Consider the following 11,909-nt stretch of genomic DNA (forward strand, 5'->3'; position numbering starts at 1 on the left):
CTGTGGGTGATGGTATAAATAGCAGGAAAAACTGTACCCCATGCATTATACTCTTTCACTGGGGGCGAGACCATCCCAAGCTGAAGACAAATAGTGAGAATTCTAAATTTATTTGCATCCCGGCAGTCGTAAAGGGTCATCCAAATCACAAATGGTGTGCCTGCACAGGTTCAAGCTTTATTGTGGGGCTAGAATTCCAACGGTTACCCATATGGGATCTTGGATCCTGTTGGAGGTTGGAGGTTGTGGTCTTCCCCCAACAGCAAATGGTCCAACCACCGGTATCATAATCCGTTAGTCGGTGCGAAGATCTGTCTGCCGTTTGGACCACCACTGACAGGCTGTTGATGGCGGGCCATCTGGCAACCAAATTAGGCCAATTAAGTCAAAAATAGATGCAGAAATATTGAGTTTTTAATATTGTGGTTGTTAGACCTGTCTGCCCTTTGAGTTGTCCCTCCTAATTATTTATTTATTTTCTTTGTCCCCTTTTTGCCCCTCATAACCCTTCATTTTTTTATGCCCACTGAATTTTTGAGGTGTTGACCTAGGGGTTAGGTGTTCTTTGACCTCATAGTCCTTTTTCCCTGAGGCCTAGGTGCCTTTCTGACTAGATTTAGGAAAACCCACAAAATGGTGGCCAGTAACTGCCACAACTGCCACCTCAGAGAACGGACCCATAGGTTAGTATACGGACATTCCAGAATCTTCTGGACTCTTCTGGACCAACTGGGGTCAGCCTATATAAGGCGGAATGTTGGGCAGCCATTTTAAGAAGGTAGAGTTAGTGGACACTGAAGGGAACTGGAGTCCAGGCTGCAGGACGAGGAGGTTGTTACACGGAAGAAGCTGACTGTCTCCAGGGGCTGCTGCCTCTCCGGCTGTTGCTGCCCTTCTTTCTGTTGACCTGACCCAATTCGGAAGAGAGCTACGAACTCTCCTCCTCCCCCCTGTTCATCCCACAGGAGGGAGATTGCACTAACCAGGACGTGAGAGGGAAGTCAGGACATTATCCAAGGCGGTGAGTGTGGTTGGATAGCCTGGGGGAAACTGACCCTTAATGCCTACGGTGGCCTGGAGAAACTGAGAATCCGACTGACCCTCGCGCAGCCTTAAAGTCACAGGGCCCTGCTCGGGACTCCGAAGGTCTACTGTTTAAACACACAGGCAGATCGGGAACTTAACCCTTACCCCCCCCTGTTTCCACACAAACAGTCCGTAACATTCACCAGAGGGACGCCCGGGCCACTTACTGAGAGCGGGAAGCCGGAAGAGGGTTCTGTGGTGTGGCGGCTGAGGGGCTTGATATCGGAGTGAGCCCGCTGGTGCCGCGAGAGGAAGCTGATTCATGCTGGCAGGAAATTGAGGCAGCGTCGGGGAAGGCGTGGGGCGGGGTTGCCTGGAGACCGAGGCTTCCGCCTTTGTGCGCCGAGCTTCCGCATCCGCATTGCCGGCTCTGAGTACCACAAGGACCAGGGAGAGGTCAGAGTGTGAGGCGACAGGGCCGGTGAGACTTGTTACTCTTGTGAGAGCCTGCCGCGGGTTCCTTACGACTGAGGGACAAGTGTATCATTAAGACCAAAAATAACTATAAGTGTGCAATGTAATAAATGTCAACTGTTCATGCTCAGGTAGATTGAAAACTGAAGCGGAAAGGATTTTAATAATCCTACCTGAGTGGGGTTAAAATAGTGAACTATAGAGTCAAGAATGATTTTGGTGATTTGTAGAACAAGTAATGTAATTGCACTGTTTGAGTTGTAAATGTGGTCATAAAGGCGTCTAAAAGGAAGACGAGGAACTACCATAAGAGAGTATAAAGCTTTTCTACTTTTATAACAAAATCAAGGTGTAGTGTCATTTTTGAGTGGATGGACGTTATGTTATTAAAGGGTGTGACGCAACCTTAACACATGTACCTTTGAGTTAGGCCTTCCTACTTAGTGCCAAGCTACCCTATGTGACTTGGACTAGCGGTGGGATTGGAACTGTGTTTGCGTCCACTCTGAAGTAACAAAGTGTACTCCACAGGCCTACACCTGGAGTTTTCTCCTTGCGGACTCCCTAATTATTTCTTTTTGTTTTCCAAATTTACTCCTGGTGGTGGGTGGAGGTAGCTTCGAATTGCCCCTTTTGAACCAATTCTTCCAGAGTGGTTGTCCCTATATCTCTCATAAGCAAAATGGAATTTGCTCTGGAGGAACTGGAGACCTATACTACAGCCCAGCTTAGAGACTTTTGCCAGAAGATGAGAGTTTTTTTTAAGCGTGGTGCCAAGAAGGGGGAACTCCAGACCAGTTTCAGGGCTTGGGTGGCAGCACATGGAGAGGGAAAGGAAGAGGAAGAGGGGACGGACCGGGACACAGTCATAGGGGTAGATGGATTGTTCCAACCTGAGATGGGGAATCTACTACCAGGACCTAGGACCTGTTCAAGGGAGGGCATCAGTGTCTCCGGAAGAAGGTTCACCGAAGCTGAACTAGTGGACAGGAGGGAAAAGAGACAGCTAAAGTGGGAGTTAGCTAAGATGGAAAAGGAGAGGGAGGAACAGAGGATGGCTCACAAGTTGAAACTTAGGGAGCTAGAACTCAAGGCCCTACAGATGGGATCCTCTAATTCTCCAAATGGTGGCAGCGAAACAAAAGAACTGACCAGGGAACCCAGACCCTACCTACCTAAGGATATAGTTGCCAGCTACAGCCCAGGGGATGATATCGCCAAGTGGCTGGCTGCCTATGAGGTCTCCTTAAGAGCCCATGGGATCCAGGAAAAACACTGGGGGGGTGGCTTGTACAAGTACATGCCTCCTGCAGGACGGGATACACTATTGGCCCTAGAGCAGGATGAGCAGACCCACTACCCCACCATGAAAGTGGAGCTACTCCAGAAATGTGGACTAACCCCAGAGAAGTACAGGCAGAAGTTCAGGGGAAGTCACAAGTTAGGCACACAGAATTGGGTGGATTTCCTGGACTATGCAAGGAAGGCACTAGATGGTTGGATACAAGGCAGCGAGGTGAGGGACTATGAGGGGTTGTACGACCTTATTCTCAAAGAGCACCTACTCGAGAAATGTTTTCCACACCTGGTGGACAGCAAGCTGACCAACCCCTGGAAGCTTGCAGAGGAGGCAGACATCTGGGCAAGTACCCGGGTGTCCTCAAGGGGGACTGGAGGGGATTCCCAAAGGGCCGGACAAGGCGCCCCCCAGAAGAAGGAGGGGGGAGATAAAAAGCGGGAGTTCTCAAAAGGTCCCCAAAACAGTTTCCAGGGAAAGGGAACAGGATTCACCCCTAAGGCTAACCCGCCCAGAAACCCTTATCCTGGCCAAAGTCAGCAGCCAAGGGTTGTCCACTGTTTTGAGTGTGGTGGTGTTGGACATTATAAGGGAGACATCAAGTGCCCAAAGAGAATACCCCCTCCCACCGGAGGAAAAGCCCCGGGAGTCGCTAGTGTAGTGCTCGGGGAGGAGTTGCCCTTAGATAAGGGGGGTGAGTGGGCGGGTGTCACCTTAGTGTCCCTGGGAGATCGGGAGATGGTTCCTAAGATCCAGGTGCCCTCAAATACTGTAAAGTATGGGCAATGGGTCACCATCAATGGCCAAAGAGGGGAGGCTCTGAGAGACACAGGGCCAGTATGACTATGGTAAGGAGTCAACTGGTGTCTCCAGAGCAGGTGATTCCACATGTACTCCACCCCGCCGCGATGGCTGACGGCAGATTGGGCCACTACCCTGTGGCCGAGGTTCCCTTTGAGTGGGAAGGGGTTGCAGGTTCACTTCGAGTTGCCGTAAGCCCTGCCGTGCCAGTCGATTGTCTGTTGGGGAATGACATGGAGCACAATGCTTGGAAGGAGGTGGAATACCGGACTCATTCGGAGATGCTGGGTACACCTGACTGGGCCTGTGCAAGCACAAGGTCTGCGACTACCTGAAGAGGGAGTTCGCCTGGGCTGGAGCCTGGAACAATGGCCCAGCCCGCTGCCAAAAAGGGAAAGAACTGAGGACAAGAGAAGCCTGCTTCGGCTTCCACGCCCCATGAGACAGATCGGCCACCTGCGGTGGTGGACCAGGAGTTTGTGGGGGAGGAAGTAGCCTCCCTGGAGGACCTACCTATCCCTGCTGAGCGGCACGTGGAAGGAGGGCCTACCAGGGAGGAGTTTTGTAAGGGCCAGAAGGAGTGCCCTACCCTTGAGGGACTGAGGCGACAGGCCGAAGCCCAGGCAGCAGGGAACGTTGCAGGGCACTACCATATTTACTAGGAGGACGGACTCCTCTACAGTGAACCCAAGGTACCTTTGCCCGGTTCATCACGGGCCTTGGTAGTCCCTCAACGATACCGAGCCTTTCTTCTAGAATTGGCTCATGAGATTCCCTTGGCAGGACACTTAGGTCAGGACAAGACCTTTGCCCGGCTTGTCCCCCACTTTTACTGGCCTCAGATGAAAGTGGCATCTGACACATACTGTCGGACGTGTGTATCCTGTCAAGCCAGTGGGAAGACAGGGGTGAAGCTGAAAGCTCCCCTGGAACTACTTCCTGTCGTTAGCACCCCCTTTGAAAGGGTGGGCACCGACATTGTGGGGCCATTGGATCCACCAACTATAGCTGGTCACCGGTTTATCCTGGTTCTGATGGATCACGCCACGCGGTACCCAGAGGCAATTCCTCTGAGGACTGTCACTGCACCTGTTGTGGCTAGGGCCCTGATGGGGATCTTTACCCGAGTGGGTTTCCCCAAGGAAGTTGTGTCCGACAGGGGGACCAACTTCATGTCAGCATATATGCGGGCAATGTGGAAGGAGTGTGGAGTGACCTACCGGTTCACCACTCCATACCACCCCCAGTCCAATGGACTGGTAGAAAGGTTCAATAAGACCTTGAAAGGCATGATAAGAAGTCTGCCTGAGAGCCTGCGGAGGAAATGGGATGTCCTCCTGCCCTGTTTGCTATTCTCTTACAGGGAAGTGCCGCAGAAGGGAGTAGGCTTCAACCCCTTCGAGCTTCTGTATGGGCACCCTGTACGTGGACCTCTCAGCCTGGTGAAGGATGGGTGGGAAAAGTCTCCCAGGAAGCCTCCCCAGGATGTGGTGAGCTACATGCTGGCTTTCCGTAGCCAAATGGCAAAGTTGTGGAAGCAAGCTTCTGACAACTTGGAAGCCAGCCAAGCAGTAATGAAAGAGTGGTATGACCACAACGCTCACCCGGTGGAGTTGGAGGCTGGCCAGAAAGTGTGGGTGATGGAACCTGGAGAGCTAAGTGCTCTCCAGGATCGCTGGACAGGCCCCTTTGAGGTGTTGGAGAAGAAGGGTAAGGCCACCTACCTGGTGGATCTTAAGACCCCTCGGCAGCCCCTATGGGTGCTGCATGCTAATCGCCTCAAACCCCACCATGAGAGGCCTGAGGTCATCTTGATGATGGTGACTGATGGAGGAGAGGAAGCGGAAAGCGAGCCTCTCCCTGACCTTTTTTCGTCTCAGGAAAAGGATGGGTCGGTGGAGGTAGTAAATCTCTCCCCATCCCTAACTCCTGAACAGTGGGAGGACTGCCGCCAGATATTGGAGCAGTACTCTTCATTGTTCTCCCTTGTCCCGGGAAGGACCCACCTGTGTACCCATGATGTGGACACAGGAGACAGCCCACCAGTGAAGTCAAAGACCTACCGGCTGTCAGACAAGGTGAAGACCAGCATCCACGGTGAGGTTACCAAGATGCTGGAGCTAGGAGTTATTGAACCTTCCAGTAGCCCCTGGTCCAGTCATGTGGTTTTAGTACCAAAAGCTGCCCCACCGGGCACCACTCCAGAGCTAAGGTTCTGTGTGGATTACCGGGGACTGAACTCAGTGACCAAGACTGATGCTCATCCGATCCCTAGGGCGGATGAATTGATTGACCGACTGGGAGCTGCCCAACACCTGAGTACTTTTGACCTTACTTCAGGGTATGTGGTGGGTGGAGGTAGCTTCGAATTGCCCCTTTTGAACCAATTCTTCCCGAGTGGTTGTCCCTATATCTCTCATAAGCAAAATGGAATTTGCTCTGGAGGAACTGGAGACCTATACTACAGCCCAGCTTAGAGACTTTTGCCAGAAGATGAGAGTTTTTTTTAAGCGTGGTGCCAAGAAGGGGGAACTCCAGACCAGTTTCAGGGCTTGGGTGGCAGCACATGGAGAGGGAAAGGAAGAGGAAGAGGGGACGGACCGGGACACAGTCATAGGGGTAGATGGATTGTTCCAACCTGAGATGGGGAATCTACTACCAGGACCTAGGACCTGTTCAAGGGAGGGCATCAGTGTCTCCGGAAGAAGCTTCACCGAAGCTGAACTAGTGGACAGGAGGGAAAAGAGACAGCTAAAGTGGGAGTTAGCTAAGATGGAAAAGGAGAGGGAGGAACAGAGGATGGCTCACGAGTTGAAACTTAGGGAGCTAGAACTCAAGGCCCTACAGATGGGATCCTCTAATTCTCCAAATGGTGGCAGCGAAACAAAAGAACTGACCAGGGAACCCAGACCCTACCTACCTAAGGATATAGTTGCCAGCTACAGCCCAGGGGATGATATCGCCAAGTGGCTGGCTGCCTATGAGGTCTCCTTAAGAGCCCATGGGATCCAGGAAAAACACTGGGGGGGTGGCTTGTACAAGTACATGCCTCCTGCAGGACGGGATACACTATTGGCCCTAGAGCAGGATGAGCAGACCCACTACCCCACCATGAAAGTGGAGCTACTCCAGAAATTTGGACTAACCCCAGAGAAGTACAGGCAGAAGTTCAGGGGAAGTCACAAGTTAGGCACACAGAATTGGGTGGATTTCCTGGACTATGCAAGGAAGGCACTAGATGGTTGGATACAAGGCAGCGAGGTGAGGGACTATGAGGGGTTGTACGACCTTATTCTCAAAGAGCACCTACTCGAGAAATGTTTTCCACACCTGGTGGACAGCAAGCTGACCAACCCCTGGAAGCTTGCAGAGGAGGCGGACATCTGGGCAAGTACCCGGGTGTCCTCAAGGGGGACTGGAGGGGATTCCCAAAGGGCCGGACAAGGCGCCCCCCAGAAGAAGGAGGGGGGAGATAAAAAGCGGGAGTTCTCAAAAGGTCCCCAAAACAGTTTCCAGGGAAAGGGAACAGGATTCACCCCTAAGGCTAATCCGCCCAGAAACCCTTATCCTGGCCAAAGTCAGCAGCCAAGGGTTGTCCACTGTTTTGAGTGTGGTGGTGTTGGACATTATAAGGGAGACATCAAGTGCCCAAAGAGAACACCCCCTCCCACCGGAGGAAAAGCCCCGGGAGTCGCTAGTGTAGTGCTCGGGGAGGAGTTGCCCTTAGATAAGGGGGGTGAGTGGGCGGGTGTCACCTTAGTGTCCCTGGGAGATCGGGAGATGGTTCCTAAGATCCAGGTGCCCTCAAATACTGTAAAGTATGGGCAATGGGTCACCATCAATGGCCAAAGAGGGGAGGCTCTGAGAGACACAGGGCCAGTATGACTATGGTAAGGAGTCAACTGGTGTCTCCAGAGCAGGTGATTCCACATGTACTCCACCCCGCCGCGATGGCTGACGGCAGATTGGGCCACTACCCTGTGGCCGAGGTTCCCTTTGAGTGGGAAGGGGTTGCAGGTTCACTTCGAGTTGCCGTAAGCCCTGCCGTGCCAGTCGATTGTCTGTTGGGGAATGACATGGAGCACAATGCTTGGAAGGAGGTGGAATACCGGACTCATTAGGAGATGCTGGGTACACCTGACTGGGCCTGTGCAAGCACAAGGTCTGCGACTACCCGAAGAGGGAGTTCGCCTGGGCTGGAGCCTGGAACAATGGCCCAGCCCGCTGCCAAAAAGGGAAAGAACTGAGGACAAGAGAAGCCTGCTTCGGCTTCCACGCCCCATGAGACAGATCGGCCACCTGCGGTGGTGGACCAGGAGTTTGTGGGGGAGGAAGTAGCCTCCCTGGAGGACCTACCTATCCCTGCTGAGCGGCACGTGGAATGAGGGCCTACCAGGGAGGAGTTTTGTAAGGGCCAGAAGGAGTGCCCTACCCTTGAGGGACTGAGGCGACAGGCCGAAGCCCAGGCAGCAGGGAACGTTGCAGGGCACTACCATATTTACTGGGAGGACGGACTCCTCTACAGTGAACCCAAGGTACCTTTGCCCGGTTCATCACGGGCCTTGGTAGTCCCTCAACGATACCGAGCCTTTCTTCTAGAATTGGCTCATGAGATTCCCTTGGCAGGACACTTAGGTCAGGACAAGACCTTTGCCCGGCTTGTCCCCCACTTTTACTGGCCTCAGATGAAAGTGGCATCTGACACATACTGTCGGACGTGTGTATCCTGTCAAGCCAGTGGGAAGACAGGGGTGAAGCTGAAAGCTCCCCTGGAACTACTTCCTGTCGTTAGCACCCCCTTTGAAAGGGTGGGCACCGACATTGTGGGGCCATTGGATCCACCAACTATAGCTGGTCACCGGTTTATCCTGGTTCTGATGGATCACGCCACGCGGTACCCAGAGGCAATTCCTCTGAGGACTGTCACTGCACCTGTTGTGGCTAGGGCCCTGATGGGGATCTTTACCCGAGTGGGTTTCCCCAAGGAAGTTGTGTCCGACAGGGGGACCAACTTCATGTCAGCATATATGCGGGCAATGTGGAAGGAGTGTGGAGTGACCTACCGGTTCACCACTCCATACCACCCCCAGTCCAATGGACTGGTAGAAAGGTTCAATAAGACCTTGAAAGGCATGATAAGAAGTCTGCCTGAGAGCCTGCGGAGGAAATGGGATGTCCTCCTGCCCTGTTTGCTATTCTCTTACAGGGAAGTGCCGCAGAAGGGAGTAGGCTTCAACCCCTTCGAGCTTCTGTATGGGCACCCTGTACGTGGACCTCTCAGCCTGGTGAAGGATGGATGGGAAAAGTCTCCCAGGAAGCCTCCCCAGGATGTGGTGAGCTACATGCTGGCTTTCCGTAGCCAAATGGCAAAGTTGTGGAAGCAAGCTTCTGACAACTTGGAAGCCAGCCAAGCAGTAATGAAAGAGTGGTATGACCACAACGCTCACCCGGTGGAGTTGGAGGCTGGCCAGAAAGTGTGGGTGATGGAACCTGGAGAGCTAAGTGCTCTCCAGGATCGCTGGACAGGCCCCTTTGAGGTGCTGGAGAAGAAGGGTAAGGCCACCTACCTGGTGGATCTTAAGACCCCTCGGCAGCCCCTATGGGTGCTGCATGCTAATCGCCTCAAACCCCACCATGAGAGGCCCGAGGTCATCTTGATGATGGTGACTGATGGAGGAGAGGAAGCGGAAAGCGAGCCTCTCCCTGACCTTTTTTCGTCTCAGGAAAAGGATGGGTCGGTGGAGGTAGTAAATCTCTCCCCATCCCTAACTCCTGAACAGTGGGAGGACTGCCGCCAGATATTGGAGCAGTACTCTTCATTGTTCTCCCTTGTCCCGGGAAGGACCCACCTGTGTACCCATGATGTGGACACAGGAGACAGCCCACCAGTGAAGTCAAAGACCTACCGGCTGTCAGACAAGGTGAAGACCAGCATCCACGGTGAGGTTACCAAGATGCTGGAGCTAGGAGTTATTGAACCTTCCAGTAGCCCCTGGTCCAGTCATGTGGTTTTAGTACCAAAAGCTGCCCCACCGGGCACCACTCCAGAGCTAAGGTTCTGTGTGGATTACCGGGGACTGAACTCAGTGACCAAGACTGATGCTCATCCGATCCCTAGGGCGGATGAATTGATTGACCGACTGGGAGCTGCCCAACACCTGAGTACTTTTGACCTTACTTCAGGGTACTGGCAGATCTCCCTTACAGATGGAGCAAAGGAAAGATCAGCTTTCTCCACACCTGAGGGACACTACCAGTTCTGTGTGATGCCCTTTGGGCTCAAGAACTCCCCTGCCAATTTTCAGCGGCAGGTGAACCAGGTCCTCTCTGGAATGGAGGCTTTCTCCGCTGCTTACCTGGATGACATTGCCGTCTTCAGCAGCAGTTGGGAGGACCATTTGCGTCACTTGCAAGCTGTTCTCCAGGCCCTGAAACAGGCTGGCTTGACAATCAAGGCCAGTAAATGTCAGATGGGGCAGGGTTCGGTTGTGTACCTAGGCCACTTGGTGGGTAGGGGAACAGTGCAGCCCCTCCAAGCAAAGATTGAGGCAATCATGGCCTGGGAACCCCCCAAGACCCAGACTGAGGTCCGAGCTTTCCTGGGCCTCACAGGTTACTACTGTCGCTTTGTGAAGGGGTATGGCACTATTGTAGCGCCCCTCACAGAGCTCACATCCAAGAAACAACCTCGTTGGGTAGTCTGGACAGAGGCTTGTCAGCAAGCCTTTGTGAAATTGAAACAGGCAATGTGTGCAGCACCGGTCCTGAGGGCCCCAGACTTCTCCAAGGAGTTCATTGTCCAGACAGACGCATCAGAGCATGGCATTGGGGCAGTGTTATCGCAACTCAATGAAGAGGGTCTGGATCAGCCTGTAGTCTTCTTGTCCAGGAGGCTGCTTCCCCGGGAACAAAAGTGGAGTGCAATTGAGCGGGAAGCTTTTGCGGTGGTATGGGCTCTGAAGAAGTTGCGGCCATACCTGTTTGGCTCGCACTTCCTGGTTCAGACTAACCATCGACCTCTTCGTTGGCTGATGCAAATGAAGGGGGAGAATCCCAAGTTGTTTAGATGGTCCATCTCTCTACAGGGAATGGACTTCCGGGTGGAACATCGGCCTGGAGTGGACCACGCCAATGCAGACGGTCTCTCTAGGTATTTCCGCCTCAGTGATGAGAACTCCCAAGGGGTTGGGTAGCTCTCCCCACTTTCAGCTGTGGGGGACGCGTGTTAGACTGTCTGCACTTTGAGTAGTCCCTCCTAACTATTTATTTATTTTTTTGGCCTCTTTTTGCCCCTCATAACCCTTCATTTTTTTATGCCCACTGAATTTTTGAGGTGTTGACCTAGGGGTTAGGTGTTCTTTGACCTCATAGTCCTTTTTCCCTGAGGCCTAGGTACCTTTCTGACTATATTTAGGAAAACCCACAAACTGGTGGCCAGTAACTGCCACAACTGCCACCTCAGAGAACGGACCCATAGGTTAGTATAGGGACATTCCAGAATCTTCTGGACTCTTCTGGACCAACTGGGGTCAGCCTATATAAGGCGGAATGTTGGGCAGCCATTTTAAGAAGGTAGAGTTAGTGGACACTAAAGGGAACTGGAGTCCAGGCTGCAGGACGAGGAGGTTGTTACACGGAAGAAGCTGACTGTCTCCAGGGGCTGCTGCCTCTCCGGCTGTTGCTGCCCTTCTTTCTGTTGACCTGACCCAATTCGGAAGAGAGCTACGAACCCCCCTCCTCCCCCCTGTTCATCCCACAGGAGGGAGATTGCACTAACCAGGATGTGAGAGGGAAGTCAGGACATTATCCAAGGCGGTGAGTGCGGTTGGATAGCCTGGGGAAACTGACCCTTAATGCCTACGGTGGCCTGGAGAAACGGAGAATCCGACTGACCCTCGCGCAGTCTTAAAGTCACAGGGCCCTGCTCGGGACTCCGAAGGTCTACTGTTTAAACACACAGGCAGGTCGGGAACTTAACCCTTACCCCCCCTGTTTCCACACAAACAGTCCGTAACATTCACCACAGGGACGCCCGGGCCACTTACTGAGAGCGGGAAGCCGGAAGAGGGTTCTGTGGTGTGGCGGCTGAGGGGCCTGATATCGGAGCGAGCCCGCTGGTGCCGCGAGAGGAAGCTGATTCATGTTGGCAGGAAACTGAGGCAGCGTCGGGGAAGGCGTGGGGCGGGCTTGCCTGGAGACCGAGGCTTCCGCCTTTGTGCGCCGAGCTTCCGCCTCCGCATTCCCAGCTCTGAGTACCACAAGGACCAGGGAGAGGTCAGAGTGTGAGGCGACAGGGCCGGTGAGACTTGTT

Source organism: Lissotriton helveticus, chromosome 8 (genome assembly GCF_964261635.1).
Source record: "Lissotriton helveticus chromosome 8, aLisHel1.1, whole genome shotgun sequence".
NCBI lineage: Eukaryota > Metazoa > Chordata > Amphibia > Caudata > Salamandridae > Lissotriton > Lissotriton helveticus.